This window comes from Canis lupus, chromosome 15 (genome assembly GCF_011100685.1).
Source record: "Canis lupus familiaris isolate Mischka breed German Shepherd chromosome 15, alternate assembly UU_Cfam_GSD_1.0, whole genome shotgun sequence".
NCBI lineage: Eukaryota > Metazoa > Chordata > Mammalia > Carnivora > Canidae > Canis > Canis lupus.
Window position 1 is genome coordinate 61146173 of NC_049236.1, and position 26038 is coordinate 61172210.

At 40.1% G+C, this 26038-nt stretch overlaps 1 long non-coding RNA gene across 2 annotated transcripts in view; it reads right to left on the bottom strand.

Annotated features, from left to right (window-relative positions):
• Window positions 1-5876: 5876 nt before the first annotated feature.
• Window positions 5877-26038, bottom strand: part of LOC119874590 — a 31791-nt gene continuing 11629 nt past the window's right edge. Inside the window, exons 2-7 of one of the 2 annotated variants that reach the window (XR_005370028.1) lie at window positions 15506-15613; window positions 15128-15313; window positions 14428-14555; window positions 13080-13130; window positions 9432-9580; window positions 5877-6576 (exon numbers count right to left, since the gene is read on the bottom strand). This is a non-coding gene — a long non-coding RNA (uncharacterized LOC119874590). The remainder of the gene's footprint in view (window positions 6577-9431; window positions 9581-13079; window positions 13131-14427; window positions 14556-15127; window positions 15314-15505; window positions 15614-26038) is intronic. The other variant, XR_005370029.1, reaches the window with a different exon arrangement.

The following is a 26038-nucleotide window of genomic DNA, read 5'->3' on the forward strand; positions in this document are numbered from 1 at the left end:
TTGCCCTGATAGTGGAAAATACAGCACAAAAGACCCTAAGCAGCCAAAGCAATCCTGAGAAAGAAGGTCATACCTGAAGGCATCACACTTTCTGACATCAAGCTATATATTAAGGCTGTAGTTATCAAAACAATATGGTACTGGCATAAAAACAGACACATACACCATGGAACGGAATCAGGAGCCCAGAAATAAACCTGTGCTTGCACGCTCAAGTAATATTTGAGAAGGGAGTCAAGACTACTTAATGGGGGAAAAAAAGAGTCTCTTCAGTAAGTGGGACTGGGAAATTTGGATCTTCGCATGTAAAACAATGAAACTAGACCCTGGCTTATACCACTCACAAAAATGAAATTGAAATGGATCGAAGACTTAAAGACCTGAAACCATGAAACTCCTAGAAGGAAACAGAGGGGGAAACTCCCTTGACATGGTTTTGGCACAGATGTTTTGGACATAATCCCTAAAGCACACGCAACAAAATGAAAAGCAATTACTCTGTATTCCAGCTTGGGTTATGCTAGCACTCCTAGGATCAGGAGGATGAAGTATTATAATTACAATGGAAGGAAACGGGGCTCTCCAAAAAAAGGAGAAAACTGTAATGAGATGAGAAAGGACAAGACATTAGCCAACAATTATGAAAGCACCACTGTTTCCAAGCAGCTTGAATTGCTTTTCCTAGGAACCTCAGGATTCCTTCTGTGTTACAAGCCCAATCTATACCTGACCCAGCAGCTCCGCATAGTTCCACTCACCACCGTGGTTCCAACAGTTGGGAATGGGCTGCAAGTAGACTACAAAGAGAGGATATTTTTATTTTAAAAAATTCAATAATGGGGGGGGAGCATCTGGGTGGTTCAGTTGGTTGACCATCCAGCTCTGGCTTTTGGCACAGGTGGTAATCTCGGGGTCCTGGGATTGAGACCCGCTTCCAGCTCCGCGCTCAGCAGGAGTCTGCTTAGGGATTCTCTCTCTCTCCCTCTCTCTCTGCCCCTCTCCCTACCTGCACACACTTCTTCCTCTCTCTCTCTCTTTCTCATAAATGAGTCTTTTTAAAAAATATACAAATACAAAACAATAACCAGAGATATCAAGTTATATATATTTACAAAATAAGGAGAAAGGCAGAAGGCTGAGATGAATTTGGGTCCTTTCCATTTTAAAAGCAATGAGTCATTGGCCATTATTCCATGGTGGCCTAATGACTAGAGGGATTTATAAGAAAAATAGAAAAGCAATTCCAGGCTGTGCAGCACAGACACCATTCACTGAGCATATCCTGCTAACAGTTATATAAACTTCCCAGGTGAATAACCATTCTGGCAATAGCAGAAAAGAGTCCTGAGGTTATACCCTGTCTCATTTCTAAAATATTCAAGTTCCTATTAAGATGATAAATCACAATGTTTCTAAAGAATTGTGACTCATTCACTGTCTAGCAAGTGAATAATCAGTGGATTAAGAGTTTCTGATAATATTATAAATGTAGTAATATATTATAGCTCTTTTTAATAATAGGTCAAGAATTTTGAATGTCACCTTATAATCCATATTTCTTTTAAAAGCTATTATAATCTAAGTGCATGAAAACTAAATTAACTTCTCTGGGAGATTAGTAGAGAGAATTTATTATTGAATTTAGTTTCAGAAATATGGCCATAATGGTAACTCAAAACAAACAAAAAACCCATCAGGATCAGTAGCCACTCCAAAAAACGGGGGAGGTTTGAATTATGATACTCCCAAACAAAGGCCTCATCAATGTAAGTTTATTTTTTTATAGAAACTCAGTTACTAGTGTTTGACATGCAGGAAATGGACTATGTGAAAGATGGGGTGAAATCATACTATTTACCTTTGATGCCACATACAAAATAGAACAAAATAAAATAAATACAAATAAATATGAGTCTTCTAAACCTAAATAGAGGACAATCTGATGAAGTGGACCCAATTTTAAAAACATAATGACTCTATGGGGATCCCTGGGTGGCTCAATGGTTTGGCGCCTGCCTTTGGCCCAGGGCATGATCCTGGAGTCCCGGGATCGAGTCCCATGTAGGGCTCCCTGCATGGAGCCTGCTTCTCCTTCTGTGTCTCTGCCTCTCTCTCTGTGTCTCTCATGAATAAATAAACAAAATAAAACATAATGACTCTATAACTGATTTTTCTTTTTTAAAAATGTTTTATTTATTTATTTGAGAGAGCGGGTAAGAGAGAGCACAAAATGAGGGGGAGGGAGAGAGATAAGCAGACCACCACTGAGCAGGGAGCCTGACTAGGGGCTCAACCCCAGGACCCTGGGATCATGACCGGAGCCAAAGGCAGGTGCTTGACCGACTGAGCCACCCAGGCGCCCCTTAAACTCTAGTTGTTAAATCTGATGGCCATAATCCAATCTAGCCCTAAACTGCTAATCCGTCGAGGGATTGCTCCTCAGTGGCTCTTTCCACTCTAGGGGATGGTGTTTTTCATCAGCCAGTGAATTTACTTGGAGTGAGCCCGATAGCGATGCCAGCTTACTTCCATTTCCTTTTACATAGATTCGACTTTTCAAAGAGCAGGAAAACTAGAGGCTGCTACAAGATTAAATCCAACTAAGGTCCAAGGCTCGTGGTGAAGAGAAACTGAGATTTCATACTTACTGGCGAGAGCTGATAAAGGTGGAGAGGTTTCTCCTATCTCAGCGGGACAGCTGAGAGGTCGTGGCACTGCAGGTGATACGTCGGCATGTTACTTACTCATCACACCTGCCAACCTCGAGAGGGTCTCTTTGTCATGACTTATAACTGCCAATTTACAAGACGGTCCGGTAGGGAACGAAAGAACCTACTGGAACAAATAGAGGTTTCACCACAGCTGCAGTCTGTCAGCACAAGTAGTGAATCCTACTTAGGAAGGAGCAACCCTAACACTTCTCCTCTCAGGTCAGCAGATGGTGGAGGCCCCAGACCCGGGGCCTGGCCTCAGGAGCCAACTCTCTCGGAGCGCTTGTCAGCCAGGTGTTCAGGTGGATCGCTGGGAGAAAAGGCTTGATTTGATCACATAAGGCACTTTCTTTCCATCTCAACTGGTTCTTAACTGGATATATAAGGTCTTTCCTGATGACTTCACCTTGAGTCCAACTCTGGGGAAGATGCAACCGATTACGGTCAGGGAGCAGTGCGAGAGGCACACAAGGGTACCTCCGACGGCCGGACTAAATGGAAGTAAGAGCAGATGGAATGGAGCAAAGACTTTGTGTCCCTAGAACATTTCCCCGGTGCCACTTACCTGCCCCTGGTCGTGTTTGTTTAGGCATTTCAAGCGAGAACTCTTCGGGGCGTAGCATCTGTTCACCCTGGTCTTACTCTGATTTGACCTTTCAGTTAAATTTGGCATTTCGTACTTGTTTGGAAACTGTGCCTTGGGGAGGGAGTTTGTGGTGGTGAGCACGAAGGGTAACCGAGGCAAGAGAACACAGTTTATAACCAATCTGGTAGCCTGTGCACAGTGGAAGGTCGTGCTGTGACGTTTCAAATACATTTCTGAGGACTATGTCAGACCCCTAAGTGACCACAAGTTAAAACTGAAGATTGGATATGGCTTTAAAGCCCAAAAGAATGCTCTAGGAAACTCTTTTAAAGTACCCATGCCTGGCTCTCATCCCGGGACATTGTGATTTAATTGGACCAGGATGGGGCCCAATCGTTAGATTTCCTTAAAGAGCTCCCAGATATTAACAATGTGCAAGTTTCCAGTGCGCAGCTAAGCCATGGCACCCTTGCTTTATGCCTAGAAAAGCAGGAGAAAAACCACACACCAAGTCAGGGTACGCCCTGATCTGTAAGGACGTGTCTGCTGCTGTTTGGAAAAGACCCACGAAGTCCTTAGTGGCCCTGGCTCTGCCACTTGATGAGATGTATCAGCCTCGGAGATGCTGGCCTCTACGTCTCTCTACCAACTACCTCATCGATCAGGAATCCTTCCCTACAGCTATACAGGTTGGGATCTTCAACGTGGCCCCCCTTTGGTGAGGATATACGTACCCTGACACGCCCGGGCCATGTATTCCCTCTTAGAGCATCCAACAATAGGGGAGGCTGGAGAAAACTCAAACTTGAAGAAATCTTGTTGAAGGGATGGATGCCACAGGGATCATTATGACACTAATGGCCTTTCAAGAGGATAAATCTTTTCTAATTTGGCCTTAAATTCTCTTTTGAATCGGCATTAAATAGTTCCTTCTGTATCTAAAATTTGATATTCGCCCATAGTGAGGGGGAGGCTACAGTTTTTAAATTGACGCAATTTCTTTGATAAAGTAAAGGCTGTCAAAATTATACGGAGAAGCCCTAAGGCAGGAGGAAAGAGACTTTCCGTCTCCGTGGTAAATAAAGTCCTTGACAGAGTGTGAGCGAGAGAGGAGCGTGGTCCAGCTGGCAATCTCCTGATAGTCATTCTTTGGCCTGACGGAAGAAGGATTACGGATGGAGACACGTAATTAGCTTTCATCACCGTGTCATGATGGAACCCTCCCCTCTGTGGGACTAGCCTTATGGAAAAGATTATTATACCCACGGCCATTCCATAAATGGGCTGCATTATGCAACCCATGATAAAAAACGTTTGACATTCCATGAAGCCTAAATTTAAAAAGCACAGCATATGAATTATGATTCAAATGGGAAAGCAGCCTCCTGGGAAGAGACCAGCCTCGTCCATGACAAGCCATCCAGGCTTCGCAATTCTTCTGTGTTCCAAGTTTCAATGGGCTGGAAAATAGGAAGCGGTGAATGATTAACTTGTAGGCAAAGTCTACGACTCCATGTGAGAATTAGAATCCATACTGGATAGGACTCAGTATTTCCCCAAATAGTATCTGCCTTTCAGTGTAGTGGGGCAAAAGTATAAAACGTGGTCCTGATAGTTCTGTGTTTTGATCTCATATTTTCAAATAGGTAACTGGGAGCAATTTAAATATCTCTGATCTTGCCTCTTATCACCTGTAAACAATAGGATTCTATTCATTCATTTGTTCATTCAAGAAATACACATTATTGCCTATTACACACTTAAGCACCTGGCTAGGCACTAAAGATAAAGACATAATACGTGGAGCTTGTCCTCAAACACTGTATAGCCTAGACAATTAGGTAAATAAATGTGAACTATTCTGTTCTGAAAGTGCAACAGTAGAAATGTATAAAACAGAAAATGAAAGTATTAACGTGGCCCAGGAAGGGGGGAGGGGAGGAGTCTCAGCATAGACTTAGAGGAAGAAATTATTGCGCAATGTCATGAAGATATAGGCCTGCATTAGTTTATGATTCTGTGATTTTAAAATTGAAAATAAAATAGTTCAGGGGCACCTGGGTGCCTCAGTGGTTGAGCATCTGCCTTTGGCCCAGGTTGTGATGCGGGTCCTGGGATCAGACCCCGTATCAGTCTCCCTGCAGAAAGCCTGCTTCCCCTTCTGCCTATGTCTCTGCCCCTCTCTCTGTGTCTCCCATGAGTAAATAAATAAAAATCTTAAAAAAAAAACAATAAAGCAGTTCAATAATAAATGGGTTTATATGGGTCAATTGCTGTCTCTGCATAAATTGCAAGAGTTTTCCCATAAGTCCTATAGATCTTTGAGTCCTGCAGAGCACCACAGAATAACATCCACTTCTGTAGTGTAGCGCCAGGCCCCGTCCTGGAAAGCACCACGGTACCACAGTCCCTCGATTCAACTGTCCCTGCCTACCACATGCTTGGCTCTGTTTGACATACTGGGCAGATGAGAGTGAATAAGATATGGTTGTGCCTTTAATGAGTGTGATAGGCAGCTGGGGGAAAATATTTGTAAACATATTTTATATAAAAATAAAGGGATTACAAAGTAATGAGCACCATAATGGGAGTTTGTAAAAGTTGCTTAAGGGAACACAGAAAAAGGAGGTACTTAATTTTGACAGGGGGTAAGGGTTTTAGAAGAATAATAATACCATCGGTTGTCTTTATTGTCTTATACATCATCCAGGGATTCCCATGATTTACCCCTCAATCCCATAGGGTCAATATTATGACTCCTTTTACAGATGAAAAAACTGGGGCTCAGAGAAATCAGAAATCTAGCCCCAAATTACAATTATTCTTTACTAAGGTGAGTTCACTATACAGGTCTGCCTGAGACCAAAATCCGCATGTACAGCCGTAAACTTGATACTGCTTCCCCAAGACAGGCTTACCATGGAAGGGGTTTCATTAGTTTCCTAGGGCTGCTATAACGAAGGACCACAAAATGGATGGATTAAAACAACAGAAATCCGTTTTCTCGAAGTTCTGGAGGCTACAAGTCCAAAATCAATGTGCTGTTGGCATGGCCATCCTCCAGGGGATGATCTTTCCTTTCCCTTCCCGATTTGGTGATGCCAGCTGTTCCTGGGCTTGTGGAAGCACAATGCTGATCTCTGCCTCCTCACCCATGTGGCCTTCTGCATGTCTCTGTGTCTTCTCTCTTTTCGTCTCTTATAAGGACACTGGCCATTGGATTTGTGGCCCATCCTAATTGGGGATGATCTCACCTTGAGATCTTTGCCTTAATCACATCTGTAAAAGTGTAATTTCTCTAAATAAGGTCACATTCATAGATACCTATGGGTTAGGTCTTAGATATAGCTTTTGGAAGATGGCAATTCAACTCAACCACTGGAGTGCTGCTTTAATAGCATTTTTAGAACAATTTGGAGTTTGTCAGAGTGGGAGAGAGTATCCCAAACAAAAATTACAATAGGTTCAAGGACCAGACAAGTAAGAGAATGCCACACAAGGAGACCACATATATTTTGTTATGCTGGGAACACCAAAATAAAAATAAACAACAAAAAGCATGTGCTGAGAAATGAGGTGCAAAAACTAGAGAGAGAAGATAAGAGGAATCTTTGCCCACAGGGCTGTAGTCTAACCTTGGAGTCATCCAATACTTTTTATATAAGGAAAGAACATAATTATGCATATAATACAAGTCACTCTAGTGCCAACATGAGGCAGCATTTTAGGATAGGAATTTGTGGGCAGGAAGATCCATTAGGCAGCATCTGGCATCACCCAGATGAAAGAGACCATTTAAATGGAAAAGGGATTACGAAATCAAGTGATAATTAGGGATAGATTTGACCAGACTTGATCCTCTGTTGGATGTGGGATTAAAGGAGAAGAGTTGCTGAAGAGGACTTCCAGGTTTCAGCATGAGCCACTGGGTTGACCGTTCCCCTCACCAAAAAAGGGAAACCAAGAACAGGTACAATTTCACAAGGAAGGATAATGAATTTTGTTGTGGACATGCTGACTTTGAGAGCCTAAAGTATAAACAGGTGAGCGAGGCAGTTGAACATACAGAGAGGGCTGCGGGTTAGTTTTGCGGGGTGTGATCCTATTACTTCCTCTAGGGTGTGAGCTCTTCAGGGGCCAGGTCTTATTCATATGTACATCCCTAGCAGCTGTCAATGACGTAGCTGATAGCAGGTGACATAATGTCTGTTGTATCAATTTGAATATAATTCCTATTAGCTCGGTATCAAAGAAATGATAACAGGAGCTTATGAGCACCCATATATTGATTTTTTTTTAATGTAAGAGTGAAGTATTTGGTGGGTTTTTTCCCATGCAGTTCTTTCATTATTTTCTCCATCCTGAGAGAAGAACTGACTTTTCAGACTACTGAGTTTAGACAAAGAACTGGGCCTACACAGCTATTTCTGTGACTGGCCTTCCCGCCGGAGCACACTGCTCTGCTTGTCTACACCACCCAGGGACAGGGCCCCGGAGCGCACAGACGAGAGGGTAAGGAGCCAGCTCTAACGGAAAGAGCTAGCTGTCTTAGTCTGAGAATAGAACTTGGCGACCTATTGCTTCTGTCTACCTAAGCTCTGGTCTAAAAGTTTCATCAGTGGTAACATGAATGTTTTGAACTCCATCTGTTGGACTCCTGTTTCTTTTTTAAAGATTTCTATTTATTTATTTGAAAGATGAGTGTGCATGAGTGGGGGTGGGAGCAGAGGGAAGAGAGGGAAGCAGGCTCCCCATTGAGCAGGGAGCCAGAGACCCAGGGCTCCAGCCCAGGACCCCAGGATCACGACCTGAGCCAAAGGCAGACGCTTAGCTGCCTGAACCACTCAGGTGCCCCTCCGTCGGCCTGACTCCTGATTCAGTTTGGGATTTCTACAATCCCAACAGGGACTTTCATGGACCTTATGCTTCCTAACTGAAGCAAAATTGCCTTGTTCCTTATGCAAGGCCTTCAAGGGCTCCCCTTTCAGCATAGTTTTTATTTGACCTAACTGAAAATATTATTTGAATTACCAAGTCACTATGTATATTCACCATGAAAAACATACTGAAATTACGGACAAACCAATACATGTATTTAAAAAAATCATCTATAATATACCAGAAAAGCTACTGTTTTTTGATGACCTCCGTTCTAATCTTTTGTTTCTTTACATACAAAAATAAGGTCATACCCTAAGACTATTTTATAAGAAGTTATGAAATGGGGGGTGCCTGGGTGGCTCAGTTAGTTAAGCCTCTAACTCTTGGTTTTGGCTCATCATGATTTCAGGGTTGTGAGATTGAGCCCCATATCTGGATCCATGTTCAGTGGGGAGTCTGCTTCCCTTCTCCCTCTCCTTCTGCTCCTCCTCCACTCACCCACACTCTCTTTCTCTGAAATAAATCTTAAAAAAAAATTATGAGATGGAGTTTCACATCATAAGATATGCTTCTGTATCATTTTACATGATTTAATATTACTTCTCTGTATCAATTAACAGCAACTTACGACTTGTGATGTGTACTGGGTGTTGTATGGAAATGTTAAATCATTATATTGTACACCTGAAACTAATATTACATGGTATGTTCGCTAATGAGAATTTAAACTAAAACTAAAAAAAAAAAAAAAAAAAATTTAAATAAACAGCTTACTTCATCAATTTCTTGCTTTAAGGCATTTAGAACTATTTCCAATTCTATACTATTTTAAGCACTATTTTGAATAACATTCTCGTAAGCTTGGTCATTGTGCATATTTATAAAATTTGCTTACAATACATTTTAAAATTAGAATTTTTTTAAGGTTTTGAGATATTTTGCCAGTAAGATTTTCTACCAACACATGTGAATGAACATGTTCACTGTCATTATTTAAAAGATCTGACGATATAATAGGTATGCTAGCATTTCCATTTGACCTTCCAGATCCACACTGTCCAGATCCACTACTGCCCTCCTGTTCTATGACCCAGGGGCTAGCCCCTGAGGATCAGATCAACCAATTACCTTGCCCCTGGCTTCTGGTTGGGTGTGGCCAGCGGAGAACAGCAGGGTGCTGGAATGCTATCTGAAAAAGAATGTAGTGATTCCCCAGCTCCCTCCGTGCCAGCAGGGAGACAGTAGCTACATACCTGTTTTGTTGAGTGTCCCTTTCTTGCAGCCACACCTTTCCCATGGTTCCAGTAAAAATGCCTTCATTGTTCCATCAGGCCAAAGATGGTAATGATTTCCCATAATTGCTATTAGCATTCCCTATTGGTTAGCTTAAGCTACCCACAACCTTTAAAAAAAAAAATTATTTATTTATTTATTTATTTATTTATTTATTTATTTATTTAAGACTGAAAGAGAGAGCAGGCACTTGTACTAGAGGGACAGAGGGGGAGGGGGAGGAGGAGGGAGAGGGACAAGCAGACTTCTTGCTGAGCAAGCAACCTGGGGCTTGATCACACAACCTGAGACAATGACCTGAGCAGGTCACTTAACCAACTGAGCCATCCAGGAGTCCGAGCTACCCGCAACTTTAAAACAGCCCCTTCATCAAACATACCTCAAAGGTCACTTGCTTCCTGCCAGCACTCTGACCAAAATATGGATAGACACAAATTTATAAACATAGAACTGACCCAGGGGTGGTCTATATGAAATGCCTATGAATCCTATGAATTAAAAATAACAAAGTAAACAGTTTTCACCCACCCTTCATACTGCAATATGCTTGGCTCCAAAAATAGCTTTTTCTACTAACAGGTTGGTTTGGGTCACACACACAAAAAAATCAAGTTACTTTTAAAATGTTTAAAGAAGTATTAGTTTTCTCATAAGAAAATAAAAAATGAGGGGACCCTGGGGTGGCTCAGTCAGTTAAGTGTCTTCCCTGGCTCAGGTCATGATCTCGGGGTTCTAGGATCCAGCCCCAAGTAGGGTACCCTGCCCAGTGGGGAGTCTACTTCTCCCTCTTCCTCTACCCACCACCCCTCCTCACTCGCACTCTCTCTCTCAAATAAATAAAATCTTTTTTAAAAAGAAAAAACATTGAGATAGTTTCCAATACTTTAAAACATTGTCAGTTATATATTTTTACCATTTTATAAAATCGAGATAATAGCTGATTTTAAACAAATATTCAAAAAATATTTATCCAACAGGTACATGGAAAGATGCTCAACATCACTAGTCACCAGGGATATGCAAATCAAAACCACAATGAGATACCACCTGACACCTGTTAGAATGGCTACATCAGAAAGACAAGAAATAACAAGTGTTAGTGAGTGAGGTTGTAGAGCAAAGGGAATACTTGTGCACTATTTGTGGGAATTTAAATGGGTGCAGCCAGCATAGAAAATATTATGGAGGTTCCTCAAAAAAATTTAAAATAGAGCTACCATATAATGCAGCAATTCCACTTTTTGGCATTTATCCAAAGAAACAAAATACGAATTTGAAAAAAATATATAAGTACCCCTATGGTTATTGCATAGGGGTTTATCGCATATTGGTTATTTACAACAGCCAAGATATGGAAACAACCTATCTGCTCATCCATAGATGAACAGAAAGAGAAAATACACAATGAAATATTATTCAGCCATAAAAAAAGAATGAAATCTTGCCATTTGTGGCAACATAGATGGACCTCAGGGGCATTATACCAAGTGAAATAAATCAGACACAGAAAAAGTAATACCGTAAAACCCAAAAGACAAAAAACACAAGCTCATAGATACAGAGAACAGATTGGTGGTTGCCAAAGGCAGGGGGCAGGGAGTGGGCTATAGAGGCAAAGGAGGTCACAAAGTATAAATTTCCAAGTATAAAATAAGTCAGAGCACCTAGGTGGCTCAGTCAGTCAGGCATCTGCCTTCAGCTCAGGTCATGATCCCGGGATCCTGGGATCAAGCTCTGCAGTGGGCTCCTCGCTTGGTGGGAGTTCTGCTTCTCCCCCTCCCTCTACCTGCCACATTCTCTCATTCTCTCTCTCTCTCTCTCTTAAATAAATAAATAAAATCTTTAAAAAATAATAATAAAATAAAATAAGTCAAGTGGATGCAATATACAGCATGGTGACTATAGTTAATAATGTATTACGTCTTTAGAATTGTGAGAAGGGCATCTTAAAAATCTTCATCACAAGAAAAAAAATTGGGGACTATGTAGTGACATAGACTAGACTGGACTTATGTGGTGATTATTTTGATATACACAATATCAAACCATTGTACACCTGAAACTAACATAATTATTGTATGTCAATTATACCTCAACTTAAAAAGTTTAAATATAAGTTATGAAAATGTGCACTGGAATAGCAGCCAGAATTCATGTACAATTATCAGTTGGGCCATTCTGTCTTTACTGCATAAAAAGTTAATATATTCAAAAACGTCCCAGACTTGGCAGTCTTTTTAATTTTGTGGTCCTGTCAAGTGTTTGTCTGCTAAGATTTCTCTAAGATACAACACATTGCCAGTGTTGGTGATCTGCTGCCTTTTTCAAACGTAGGCTCCAGAATAATCTCCATTGCTCCTTCATCCAGGAGCCACCTTCTAATGCTAACAATCACAAAACAATGTCACTGAGCATAATCCCAAAGCCTCTGCGCCCCATAGCACTACGTGGCTGAGAATGACTGATATCAACTGAAAAGTACCTGGCATCATGCTGGGATGATTACTAGCTAAGTTTGCTCACCAGACTGTGCCTCTGCAGTACCGCTATTTCTAGAGCAACTTAAGGCATATTATTCTAAAATTAGTGCATATTTATTTTAAAGGTCATTAATTTTGCTGCTATATTCCAATAAAGAGGAAAGTAACAACAGAAACTGGAAGTTAGATGTATCATCATGCTTATAAAAAGCCCATTATAACAACATCTCAAAGCTGTATAGGCTGGCAAGTATACAAGTTCTAACACCAGCAGGAATAGATATAAACACCTTACCTTTTTCTTTAAAAAATAAAAATATTTTATTTATTTATTTGAGAGAAACAGAGCATGAGCAAGGGGGAGGAGGCAGAGGGAGAGGGAGAAGCAGGCTCCCCACTGAACAGGGAGCCTAATGCAGGGCTAGATCCCAGGACCCTGAGATCATGACCTGAGCCAAAACTAGACGCTTAACCACACAAATGCTTAACCCATTGAGCCACCTAGGTGCCCCTAAACACCTTTTTCTTGATGGTAACTATGATATATATAAATAGAGTCACTGTCATTGCAGTTCAGAGTTTAGTTAGGCCAAAAAAATGGTATCTAGTCCATGCCTAAAAATGGAGAGGGATTTTTTTTTTCTGTTTTATCTTGAAATTATTTAACTGTTCTAGATTGTCCTAAAAGGCCCTAGACAACAAAAGTACAATAGGTGCCATTACAGAGGCATTAAGGAAGTTAATGATTGGGTATAATTATACACACATATCAGATCTTGAAGAGTTTACACAGAAAGCTTAAATTATGGTGTATAAGCTGCCAAAATAATATTTTGAACAATAGTTTTAACTTAACTTTAATTAAACTTAGACTTTAATTCCAATTTATGTTTCTGCCTGAAACGTCATTGGAGTTCTGAGCTGGCTTTTAAGTCTTCAGGCATGTATGTGAACCGGAGAGAACTAGATATCATTGAATGGCCCACTGACCCTTTAGCAAATTCTTGTCCTGTGCGTCCCTCATGAAGCATGATAGCCTGTAAGATGAACTTTCACTTCAATTCAGTTTGAAATGCTACTATTCTTGAGTGGAGTCTCAGTATAGTTTCAAACTGTTGAAACACATACCCATCACTTTCGTCTCTGGAGTACTTGAAATGCCAGAGGAGACGTTGAGAACTAAAACAAAAAAATGACAACAACAACAACAACAACAGTTAAGTGTAAAAAGGCTACTGGGTACAATCTCCACCTTCAAGTTCCTGCCAGAGTAAATATATGTAGAATTACAGGAAAATGAGCTTTACTTATCATCTTTAACAAAACACAATGTTTAACCAATTTTGTGGAATGACAAGTAGTTTGGAGCATTGTAAGTAATTAAATGCCACAGGAGGCTAATTCCTGTGATGACAGAACTCAAAGTAGGAGGAAATTCAGACAAAAATGTAACCTCTTCCTATGAGCTTTAACCCACTTGCTTTCCACATTAGAGATGGATCACATCCAACAGACATTAGTATTTCAAATACTGTTAAATGAACTTACAGGTGCTAGAGTATCACCAATGATACTATTCTCTTGATGGAAAAGAAACAAGTGGAAGCTTGGAAGAAATTAAATTGGCCTTAATAGCAAGAGCTCAATTCATATCAATAAATTTTAACTAAGATCCTCCTGTATGTAAAACAAAGATAAGACATAAACCTCGTATTACTTACAACCTGGTTAGAGGATACACATTTATAAATGACCATAGAGACAAAATAAAGAATGAAAATGAAGAGTAAAGATAATTACCATTGAGAGATGCTAAATACCACAAAGGTTCAAAGGAAAGAAAATATACCTTGTTGAGAGCAACAGAGAACTTCAAGGAAGAAGATAGGCTTTCAGAGGGAAAATATGTCCATAAGACAGGGCAGGTGAGAATTTCAGGAGACAATGGAAACATGAGCAAAAATATGGGAGAAGAATATCTGTTGCATACAGAGGGCACTGCTAGATTTCAATGCAGGACCGTTAAATGTGGGACAAATACTTGGAAGACTGTGTTGGGTTAAGATTTTTAGATTTCATTTGTAGGCAATACGGAGACATAAAAATTGCATGTGCAGAAAAAGTGTCACAGACAAAGTTATGATTCATATCTCAGCAATAGGCAGGCATAGGAATAATTGGTGTGGGAAGTAACAAGAGCGGGGAAGACCAAAGTAGCCGCCATAGTTCAGGTGAGAGGCATCTAATTAAACCCAATACTTCAGCCAAGATGGTGGTGACAATTGTTGAAGAGCTCAGTCACTGCACAAGAAGTCAATAGATCTAATCCTACGAAAACAAGTCTTTTGCTAGAACATCATAGTAAGCAGTCAACGTGTTGTAATATTCTCAGAAACAGAATCCATCAAGGCATGTCATCACAGCTCATTATGATAAAATTCAAATAGTAAGGTTCAAGGATTTCCAGGAGACTGACCTCGAGTAATGCAGCATCACCATGAATAGGTGGTTTTGACATCTCCTCTCATTACTGTGGGCTCTGGATAGAAACATTATACTGAGTGGCTTGGAATTGGGCCAAGGCACTATGCTTCATGATGGCAGCTGAGACCAAAAAATGCTGGTTTTAATATTTAACCCGATGTTTATTCTTTCAACATTTTAAACAATTTTATTTCTTTTTTGTTTATCTAGAAAGTGATGCAGTGATAACTGATCACTACACTGTTGGAATCTTCCTTATTTTCCAAAGCTGGCTCCTTCTGCTGACACAAATGCCTTTCGTCAGCAAATAGCCTGAATCTAAATAAGATAAATAGGTGTCCTCTGGGGCTTATAGCAGAGAAGCCTCTGGGCATCACTGAATACACTCAATTAGGAGGTGTCATTCCCAGGTGGCGACAGTGACAAGGAATTAAATCCTAAGAAAGTGCAATCCAGGCGCTTGAATTTCGGGTGACTAATTTGGTTGACTCCACTTGCAAAGTTTGACCGGCCACTGCAGGTGAAAGGATTTGACTGAACATAGATCAAAAATCTCCCCAGAGCTGAGTGACCTTGTTAAGCAACTTTGCTACATCTTTTATGCAGTGAGTTATGCTCAGCAAAGCATGGATATTTTCCATTAACCTCTGAGGCAACAACAAATTTATCCATTTCCTTTCCCTTTTACTCACCTCATTCGACTCCTTCAGCAAAATGTCCCTCACTTCTCCCATTTGCCAGCTTGTCATGTGGGCCATGAAAACTAAGTTCCCAAGTAAGAGAGCTGTCTATACCACATCTATAAGGTTCTTGAGTTTTATATTGGGTTCCTGGCGTTCCGACTTCTCCAAAAGAATCCCAAATATAATTTAAGGAACCTAGAGATGAGGGGGATTAAAGAGTACATACACATATCATGATGAGCATGGACTAAGGTACAGAAGTGTTGAATTACTGTATTGTATACCTGAAACTAATTTAACACTGTATATTAACTATACCGGAATTAAAATTAAAACCTTAATAACAAAAAAAAAAAGTATCTAGAGAAATGGAGAGCACCCTCTTACCTTCCACTATTTTATAACTGAATATATGTGTCAAGCTGGATCAAATCAGTCCAAACATAGTCACTCTAGGCCTAACGTGTCAGGCCCCGTGCTGGGCAAATCACAGTCCTTGAAGAAAAAGAGAAAGTGGCTTGTAGAACAGGTTTTGAAGTCTGATAGACCTGGCCCTCCATCCCACCTCCAACTTTCTCTGTGGTTTTGATAAAATCATTTTCTCTAGGCCTCAGATTCTGTATCTGTAAAATGGGGATAATAATAACCCCTAGGGTTCATGAATATCAGATGATATTAGTGAAATGCTTGGTTTTGTTTGTGCAAATAGTGGAGATGCCCAAACGTTAGCTGCTTGGTGTTGCAGAACTTACTTGGTCTTTCTTTGGTTGGATTTGGTTTGGTTTGGTTTTACTTTGTTTTAGAAAATCACTGTTGGGATCCCTGGGTGGCGCAGTGGTTTGGTGCCTGCCTTTGGCCCAGGGCGCGATCCTGGAGACCCGGGATCGAATCCCACGTCGGGCTCCCAGTGCATGGAGCCTGCTTCTCCCTCTGCCTATGTCTCTGCCTCTCTCTCTCTCTCTCTGTGTGACTATCATAAATAAATAAAGAATTTAAAAAAAAAAAAAAAAGAAAATCACTGTTGAGGGGAGAGGAGTGGAGCAAATTAAACCAATAACTATAAGCTAATGTCCAGACAATCACATCAATGGACAGAAAGCTCTCCTTTTTCAGTAAATATTTAGTCATTTTGGAGCTAACATCTTAAATGAAATATAAGAGGATTTTTTTTTATCTTAATACCATAAGATGTGTTTCATGTGTGGACATAAATAACAAAAGCCCTTAAACACAACTTGATTCATAAGACAACAAAAGGGGAATGTTTTGAAACACAATTCAGTTCCCTTCCACGGGATTAGCACCTTGCATGGCATAATCAGTCCAGGGCAAGCTTGGGTCAGACTGGCTCAGCTACTACTGCCTTACAAGAAAGCCCTGAACATGCTGTTCTGTTGAGTGTGCTGACAACAGTCATGCCTGGAATTGTTGCTATGCTACCAAAAAGACTGCAAGCTCTTGACATTCCCACGACAATCTATGCAATATGCACAAAAGTCTGTTGGCGTTTCTATCAGAACCCTCAACAGCCAAACAACTATTTGGGAAATGTCTGATTATTTTTATAACCTAGACCTTAGAAAATACATAATCCACAAATGGCAAGCATAATCAGAGGTTGCAGGAGAATTAAGAAATGTTAAACATCTTGTTAGATTCAGTCTTTTGAATTAGTCTCAAGAGTACTGGTCCACGGTGCCATGTCACACCACCAAAGGGTCAAATCAAGTGAAGACTAGAGCAAGAAGATAGAAGCCATTAGAAAACAGTGACCCAAAGAATCTACAATTGTCATAGACCCAACATATGCTAAGTGCTTGATGATTCTCCTGGCTTCGCCTGAAAGAACATTCATACTTGTGTGATAAAGGTCACCAAGGTGATCATACTCCAAGCCATACTTTCACTCCCAAACCAGGCCCTAGGTCCACCTGTGAAAGGCTTCCCTGGAGGCCTGCCCTATCACATGCCATATCATACAAAAATCTAGTTTAACATAAATAAAAAAGAAAAAAAGCAAAGGGATTTGACTCTGTTGGATGTCTGGTCCTTTAGGATTTTCTGAATGCAGAATTTTGAGCTAGCAATGAGGGATTTCTCTTTTAACTTAGATTCAACTTTTTATTCTCCCTTCCTTGATCTGATAGACTGTGTTCAGACATTAAGCCTCGTGGGCTTATTCCCAATGGGCTTCTAGATCTAGCCTATGTGATTTCTATTGCTTGCTGCTTTTATTTTCTCTGTGAATTTTCCATTGACATTAATTAAGCTCCCTTTAGTGTGATGAGCTTCTCAGTATCTGATCTAAAGCCTTTCACACATAAAAAATAACAAGTTAGAAAGAAAGCAGTTCAACCATAAAAGAGATGTGGAATCTGTTCTAGTTGCTACATTATAAAAAGGTCAGCCTTTTAAATGGTCAAGTTAAATAGGATGAATGTGGGTTAAACCATCCCTCTGTGAGAGTTCACGAACCCATCCACAGGCCTGCAAATGCCTGGAAAGGACCTACAAGGCTTCCTTTCTCTGCGGTGTAGGCTATATTTTAGCAGTTGAACCTGCTTTGAACACGTAGAGTACTGGGGCTCTCATAGTCAACACAGAATCAAATGGAACCCAAACAAAACTACATTTTAGAAATTAAAGAGCAGAAAGTCCATAGTGATAGTCCAGGAGCACATATCAAGGGAAAGACTTCAAAAAGGCTTTTTAATACTGATAACTTTGATTTTTTTAATAATGGGCTTGGATCATGTTATTTTTATTTTGTTTTTAAATGTGACATGACAGTCAAAAAAGGCATAGGTCCCCCAGGATAGTGACACACTCAGAAGCACCTTAGGACTTTTACTGCTAACTACAACATACACAATTTCTCTCTGTAGCATTCTTGGCTAATCATGTCTCCTAGGACTTGAAGTAGAACCGTAACTCCACCAGTCATATCACATTTTCTTCCATGAAGTTAGCTGCACCAGCAATTTCTCCAAGGAGCATTTACAATAAAGATGATGTCTTCCAAGCAAAGAAATATCTTATTACTAGCCAGGACTCCATTCCCTGAACCTTGTGAAAGCTGAGAGGACCCTATCTGCTCTGTCCACTTTAATCCAAGAACTGCCCCAAAATGAAAGCCCGCTTCAATGCTATTTTCTGCCTCTTTTCCCCTTACCTCTAAGCTCATTTTGGCACATCCTCACAAGCTACAATGACCTGGTCTCGTTCTAATACCCCAAACCCACAGGAAACTCCGGTAAAAGAGAAAAAACTCATAAGAGGGATATTCATATACACAGAGAGAAAAAAATTCTGTCTCTGAATAGAGAACTCAGAAATGGACCCTCAACTCCATGGGCAACTAATCTTCAACAAAGCAGGAAAGAATATCCACTGGAAAAAAAAGTTTCTTCAATAAATGGTGCTGGGAAAATTGGACAGCCATGTGCAGAAGAATGAAACTGGACCGTTCTCTAACACCATACACAAAGATAAACTCAAAATGGATGAAAGACCTAAATGTGAGGCAGGAATCCATCAAAATCATAGAGGAGAACACAGGCAACAACCTTTTTTGACCTCAGCAGCAACAACTTCTTGGAAGACACGTCTCTAAAGGAAAGAAAAACAAAAGCAAAAATGAACTCTTGGGACTTCATCAAGATAAAAAGCTTCTGCACAGTAAACAAAACAGTCAATAAAACTAAAAGACAACCTACAGAATGGGAGAAGATATTTGCAAATGACACATCAGATAAAGGACTGGTATCCAAGATCTATAAAGAACTTACCAAACTCAACACCCAAGAAACAAACAATCCAATCATGAAATGGGCAGAAGATATGAACAGACATTTATTCAAAGAAGACATACACATGGCCAACAGGCACATGAGAAAATGCTCTGCATCACTTGCCATCAGGGAAATACAGACCAAACCACAAGGAGATCCCACCTCACACCAGTGAGAATGGTGAAAATCAACAAGAGAGGAAGCAACAAACGTTGGTAAGGATGTGGAGAAAGGGGAACCCTCTTGCACTGTTGGTGGGAATGTGAACTGGTGCAGCCATTCTGGGAAACTGTGTGGAGGTTCCTCAAAAAGTTAAAAATAGACCTGCCCTACGACCCAGCAATTTTACTGCTGGGGATTTACCCTAAAGATACTGATGCAGTGAAACACCAGGACACCTGCTCCCCAATGTCCATAGCAGCAATGACCACAATAGCCAAACTGTGGAAAGAGTCAAGATGTCCTTCAACAGATGAATGGATAGACAAGATGTGATATGTATATTACTCAGCCATCAGAGAGGATGACTACCTACTATTTACATTTATGTGAATAGAAATGGAGAGCATTATGCTGAGTGAAATAAGTCAATCAGAGAAGGACAGTCATCATATGGTTTCACTCATTGGCGGAATATAAGAAATAGTGCAGAGGACCACAAGGGAAGAACAGGAAACTGGATGGGAAATAATCAGAGGTAAACAAACCATGAATGAGACTCTTAACTCTGGGAAACAAACAGAGGGTTGCTGAAGGGGAGATGGGTGGGAGGGCCAGGTGACTAGATGATGGGGATCAAGGAAGGCACGTGATGTGATGAGCATTGGGTGTTAGACACAACTGATGAATTACTGAAAACTACATCAGAAGCTAATGATATATACTATATACTGGCAAATTGAATTTAAATTAAAAATTAAATTCATCTCTTCATAACCCCCCTAAAGAACTTTTACTATCTGAGTATCTGACCCAACTGAGAACAACCTTCATTATTCTGTAAGGGTCATGTGTGGTGGTTTAGAATGTGCCAGAAGGGTTTTCACACAGTGCTTTGTATAAGAATTGTCTGGGAAATGGGGTAAAACCCAGGAAACAGATACACACACACACACACACACACACACACACGGCGGGGGGGAGGAATCTACACATTAAGTGCCTTTGTAATTTCTGACGTACTGTCTCACAGACTACATGGGGAACCATCATTTATAATAAGAGACAACATCATCTCTGTACAGTGACTGACTTGAATAACAGCAAAGAGAATTTTTTTTAATAAAAGAAGTAAAACAGTTAATAGAACCAAACAGCAAAATAGCAAAAATATTCACAATCATCAGGGAGAAAAGAGTTAGTTTAGAGAAAAGGAACACAAGAAGGTATCATGAGAGGTTTGGGGCCACACAGCATAAAGGAGAAGTTCAAGTGTCCGCATACATTATACCTTATTTTCTTGAAATTTCACAGGACTTCCTAGTTTTTCCCCAAATATGTTGCAAGTCAAATAATTTTTCTCAGCCATCTACCTGGGATGGAGAAAACTCCCATGTTCATTTTTTCTGTAGCACAAGAATCCAAGAACACTTAAATTCCAGGAACCACTAAGACTATCTTTCATTTCCCATGTACTGGCCGCCTAAATGCAAATTTAACCACAGCAAAAAAACCACAGAAGTCTCACCATCCCATATGAATGCCTTGCTCTTAACCCTTAGGGATTTTCTCCAATTCTGAAAGGCAAGAAAAAATTCTATACTAACCACTAACAATATAGATTATTATTTGCCTCTTAAAAAAGAACAGCTGAAAACAACTGAGACCCTCCTAGTCAGCACTGGAGGAGTTTGGAACCAAAATAACCAGGATGCATTTTAGAAATAACTTGCAACACAGCTAACTTATATTTTAACAATGAGGAGTAGCCCAAAAGTATATATAAAAAATGCCAGCCTCACCAAGAAGCTAGTAACGAATTTTTCGTGAGGCCTATATAGTAAATAATTTATACAAAGAATTCAAAAATAACCACAAATATTGTATGTATCCTTTAATACATTAAATACCTATCATTATGGGGATCCCTGGGTGGCTCAGCGGTTTAGCACCTGCCTTCGGCCCAGGGCGTGATCCTGGAGTCCTGGGATCGAGTCCCACATCAGGCTCCCTGCATGGAGCCTGCTTCTCTCTCTCTCTCTCTCTCTCTCTCTCTCTCTCTCTGTGTGTGTGTGTGTGTCATGAATAAACAAATAAAATATTTTAAAAAATACCTATCATTATGAACAGTTTTGAAATACCTCTTCCATTAGCACAAGCACTACATACCACTTGATAAAAATTTGCCTTCCGGTTAGCCAGTTTGCCAAGAAACAGTAACACAGGTCTTCCTCACTTAATAGACATGTTGCTAGGGAGTTGCAACCACAATTCAATTATAGCAAATCAAATTTAAAGTTGCAAGAGCTTTTCATTATACATCTTAGAGATGTAGTCAAATGAAACTTCATAGCATTAACACTTCCTTCTTCTCTACTTCCCGCCCAGCAGTGCTTTCAACTGAATACACAGAGGAGTAAATACAGTAGTAAAGTGGAAGTCGCTAAGTTAGTAATATCCAAGATCTGGGGAGGATGAGGATGAGGAGACCAGACAAGAGGATGAATCCAAGAGCTGAGAAACAAAATGAGTAATAGGCCCTGGAATCCACAAACAGGCATATCTGTCTTTTGTATGTGCACTGTCAGAGGGGCATTAATTAGAAGACTTCTTAAGAGAAAAAAGGAGGAGGAGGAGGATGTGAGGAGAGAAGGGGGAGAAGGAAGAGAAGAAGGAGAAGGAGGAGGAGGTAAAGGGGAGAAGGAGGAGGAGGAGAAGGAGGAAAGGAGGAGGACAAGGAGGAGGACAAGGAGGAGGAGGTAAAGGGGAGAAGGAGGAGGAGAAAAAGGGGAGAAGGAGGAGGAGAACAGTTCTTAGGCTCTAATCTACACACCAGAGTGAGGATGTGACCAGCGGTCATCCTCAGAATCCCTATTAACCGAATTTCCATACCATAACCAAGTTAACAACCATCACTTCTGCTTCTTAGTATGTTTGGAACCCAATTCGCTCATACAAATCTTTTTTTTTTCCCCCTTAGAAGTGTTTAGTCTTTGGGTTCTCTTATGGTTTAAGTGTTATTGATTTGACATCAGAGGACATTTCAGGAAGCAAAACAGAGCATTAACTAACGAAGATACAAATCTAAGTAGAATACATACCCTAACTTTCCCCTCCTCTTTAGCCCCTAAGCCCTGTGACTTTTGTCATCCACAAGCTAAAATAGTGAAGTATTAATAAAAATTGTTGTTTGTAAATAAGAAAAACGAGCCTGGTTGTAATTGTTTACTATTATGGTCACACAGTGAAAATAGAGGCAGAGCTATTCACCTGATGCTTTTATAAGAACCAAATGAAATAGGAGGAACATTGCAATCACAGAAATGGTGGCTTGCCTTTTGTTTATTCACGATCATGGTAAAAACACACAGATTCATTGTAGTCAGTGGACTATGTTCTTGACCTTTAAGCAGGAATCCACAAACGGAAGCTTGTTTCTCAATTTTGTACAGCAAAGAAATTGTAATAAAAACATCGTTTGTATGTAAAATATTTGAAACCTACGTCTATTTCCCCAAGAATAAAAAAATGCCAACACTCCTCCCCTGTGCTCATTGATGGCTTAATCTGGATGGCAACTTGCAAAATAACTACTAATTGGGGAGAATCTACAAAGAAATCCAAACCTGAATCTTTTGTGGAATTAAAGGTAGTGTTTATTTTTAAGAACACGTCTGTTCCTATGACTTAAAGGAAGAATTCCTTTGTACTGAGAAATTATTTAAATGGGTGAATGCAAGAAGTCATTCGTAGAGGAGACAAGACTGTGGAAACACAGGACCCGACTGGTGAGGTCCTACAATAGTGAGGGCATCACAACAGTAGTATCTTGGTCTAAAGTGATAGTGATCATGATTGAGAACGTTGGAAAGAATGTATTTTGGAGTTAGAACCAAGAACTGTTCTGATGGATATATTGGACAAGAAGAAAAGAGATGAATCTAATCTTAGAGGAAAGGCTTTCAGCATTTCACTACTGTGTGGCATCAGCTGTAGGTTTGTCATATATGGCCTTTATTACTTTGAGGGAAGCTCCTTCTGTCCCCAGGATGTTCAGCATTTTTATCACAAAAGCATATTGAATTTTGTCAAATTCTTTTTCTGCATCTATTGAGGTGATCATAGGATTTTTTTACCCTTATTTTGTTAATTGTACTGTATCACAATTTGCAGATGTTGAAACATCCTTGAACAAATCCCAACTGATTGTGCTGAATGATTCTCTTATTTTTTTTATTTTTTTAAAGATTTTATTGATTCATGAGAGACACAGAGAGAGAGAGGCAGAGACCCAGGCAGAGGGAGAAGCAGGCTCCATGCAGGGAGCCTGACGTGGGACTCGATCCCAGGTCTCCAGGATCAGGCCCTGGGCTGAAGGCGGCGCTAAGCCACTGAGCCATTCGGGCTGCCCTGAATGATTCTTTTAATATATTGTTCAGTTCAGTTTGCTAGTAACTTGTTGAGGGTTTTTGTACCTATGTTCAATCGGGGATATCGGCCTATAGTTTTCTTTTCTCGCAATGTCCTTTCCTGGCTTCGGTAACATGGTAATGCAGGCATCATAAAGTGAGTTTGAGAGTATTTCCTCCTCTTCTATTTTTTGGAAGAATTTGAGAAAGATGGGTATTCATTCTTCTTTAAATATTTGATAGAATTCACCAGTGAAACCATCAGGTCCTGGGGTTTTCTTTGTTAGGAGGTTTATGATTACTGATCTGATCTCCTTACCAATGATTAATCTGTTCAGACTTTCTATTTCCTCATGATTCAGTCTTGGTATATTGTGTGCTTCTAGGAATTTATCCAGTTTGTTAGCATATAATTGTTCACAGTAGTCTCTTAGGATGCTTTGTATTTCTGTGGTATCAATCGTAACGTCTCTTCTTTGATTTATAATTTTGTTTATTTGAGTCCTCTTTTTTTCTTGGTAAGTCTACCTAACAGTTTGTTTTATTTATAGTTAAAAAAAACCAGCTCTTAGGGTCCTGGGTGGCTCAGTCAGTTAAGAATCCAACTCTTGATTTTGGCTCAGGTCATGATCTCAAGGTCATGAGACTGAGCCCCAGATGGGCTCCACACTGGGTATGGAACCTGCTTAAGATTCTCTCTGTCCCTCTCCTTCTACATTTCCTATCTACTCCCTGCTTATGCGCATGTGCTTTCTCTCTAAAACAAACAAACAAGCAAACAAAACCCAGAAAAACAACAAGGGGTGCCCGGGTGGCTCAGTTAGTTAAATGTTCAACTCTTGATTTCAGCTGAGGTCATGATCTTGCAGTCCTGAGATCAAGCCCCAAGTTGGGCTCTGCCCTCAGATTCTCTCTCCCTCTTCCTTGCCCTCTGTCCCTCACCCCACATGCATGTGCATGCTTTCCCTTTTAAATAAATAAATAAATAAATAAATAAATAAATAAATAAATAAATAACTTTTTTAAAGTGGCAAATTTAAAAGGAAAACAGTTTTTAGTTTCTTTTATTTTTTTTCTATTTTAGTCTCTTTTCATTTATTTTTCTCTCTGATCTTTGTTATTTGCTTCTTTCTAGAACTTTGGGCTTAGTTTGTTCTTCTTTTTCTGGTTCTTTGAGGTGTGAAGTTAGCTTCTTTATTTGAGATCTTTCCTTTTCCTTAACGTAGGCATTTATCACTATAAAGTTTCCTGTTAGACCTGCTTTTACTGCATCCCATAAGCTGTGGTATGTTGTATTTCTACTTTCATTTGCATCAAGACAGTATCTTTTGGGTCAGTTCCAGTGGCTTAGCGGTTTAGCGCCGCCTTCAGCCCAGAGTGTGATCCTGGAGACCTGGGATCGAGTCCCACATCGGGCTCCCTGCATGGAGTCTCCTTCTCCCCTCTGCCTGTGTCTCTGTCTCTCTCTCTCTCTATCTCTAATAAATCAATAGAATCTTTAAAAAAAAAAAATAGTACCTTTTGATTTCTTTTTTGACTCATTGGTTATTCAGGTGCATTTGCTTAATCTTCACATATTTGTGAATTTTCCAGTTTCTTATAATTGATTTCTAGCTCCATACCATTGTGGTCAGAAAAGACGCTTGATATGATTTCAATCTTCTTAAATTTACGCAGGCTTGTTTTGTTGCCTAACATTCTCCTAAAGAAGAATTTATACTCTGTCGCTGTTGGATGGAATGTTCTGTAAATGTCTGTTAAGTCCATCTGATCTAACATGTAGCTTAAAGCCAATTTTTTCTTATCGACTTTCTGTCTGGATGATCTATCCATTGTTGAAAGTGGGGTCTTGAAGTTCTCTGCTATTATATTGCTACCTATTTCTCCCTTCAGGTCCATTAATATTTGTTTTATACATTTAGGTACTCCTATGTTGAATGCAGAAATATTTACAGCTGTTATATCCTTTTGATGAATTGACGTCTTTATCATTACATAAAGACAATCTTTGTCTCTTGTTACAGCCTTTGGCTTAAGGTCTATTTCTTTTCCTGATGTAGGCACAGATACCTCTGCTTTTCTTTTGGTTTCCATTTGCATGGAATACTTTTTTCATCTCTTCACTTTCAGTCTCTATGTGTCCTTAAAGCTGGAGTGAGGGGATCCCTGGGTGGCGCAGCGATTTAGCGCCTGCCTTTGGCCCAAGGCGCGATCCTGGAGACCCGGGATCGAATCCCACATCAGGCTCCCGGTGCATGGAGCCTGCTTCTCCCTCTGCCTATGTCTCTGCCTCTCTCTCTCTCTCTCTCTCTCTCTCTCTCTCTGTGTGTGACTATCATGAATAAATAAAAAAAAAATTAAAAAAAAAAAAAAAGCTGGAGTGAGGCCCTTATAAGCAACAGATGGTTGGGTCTTTTTTTTAATCCATCAGCTACTCCATATTTTTGAAGACACAAATAAATGGAAAGATATTCTATGCTCATGGATTAGAAATTAATACTGTTAAAATCTCTATGCTACTTAAAAACATCTAAAGATCCAACGCAATCCCTATAAAAATT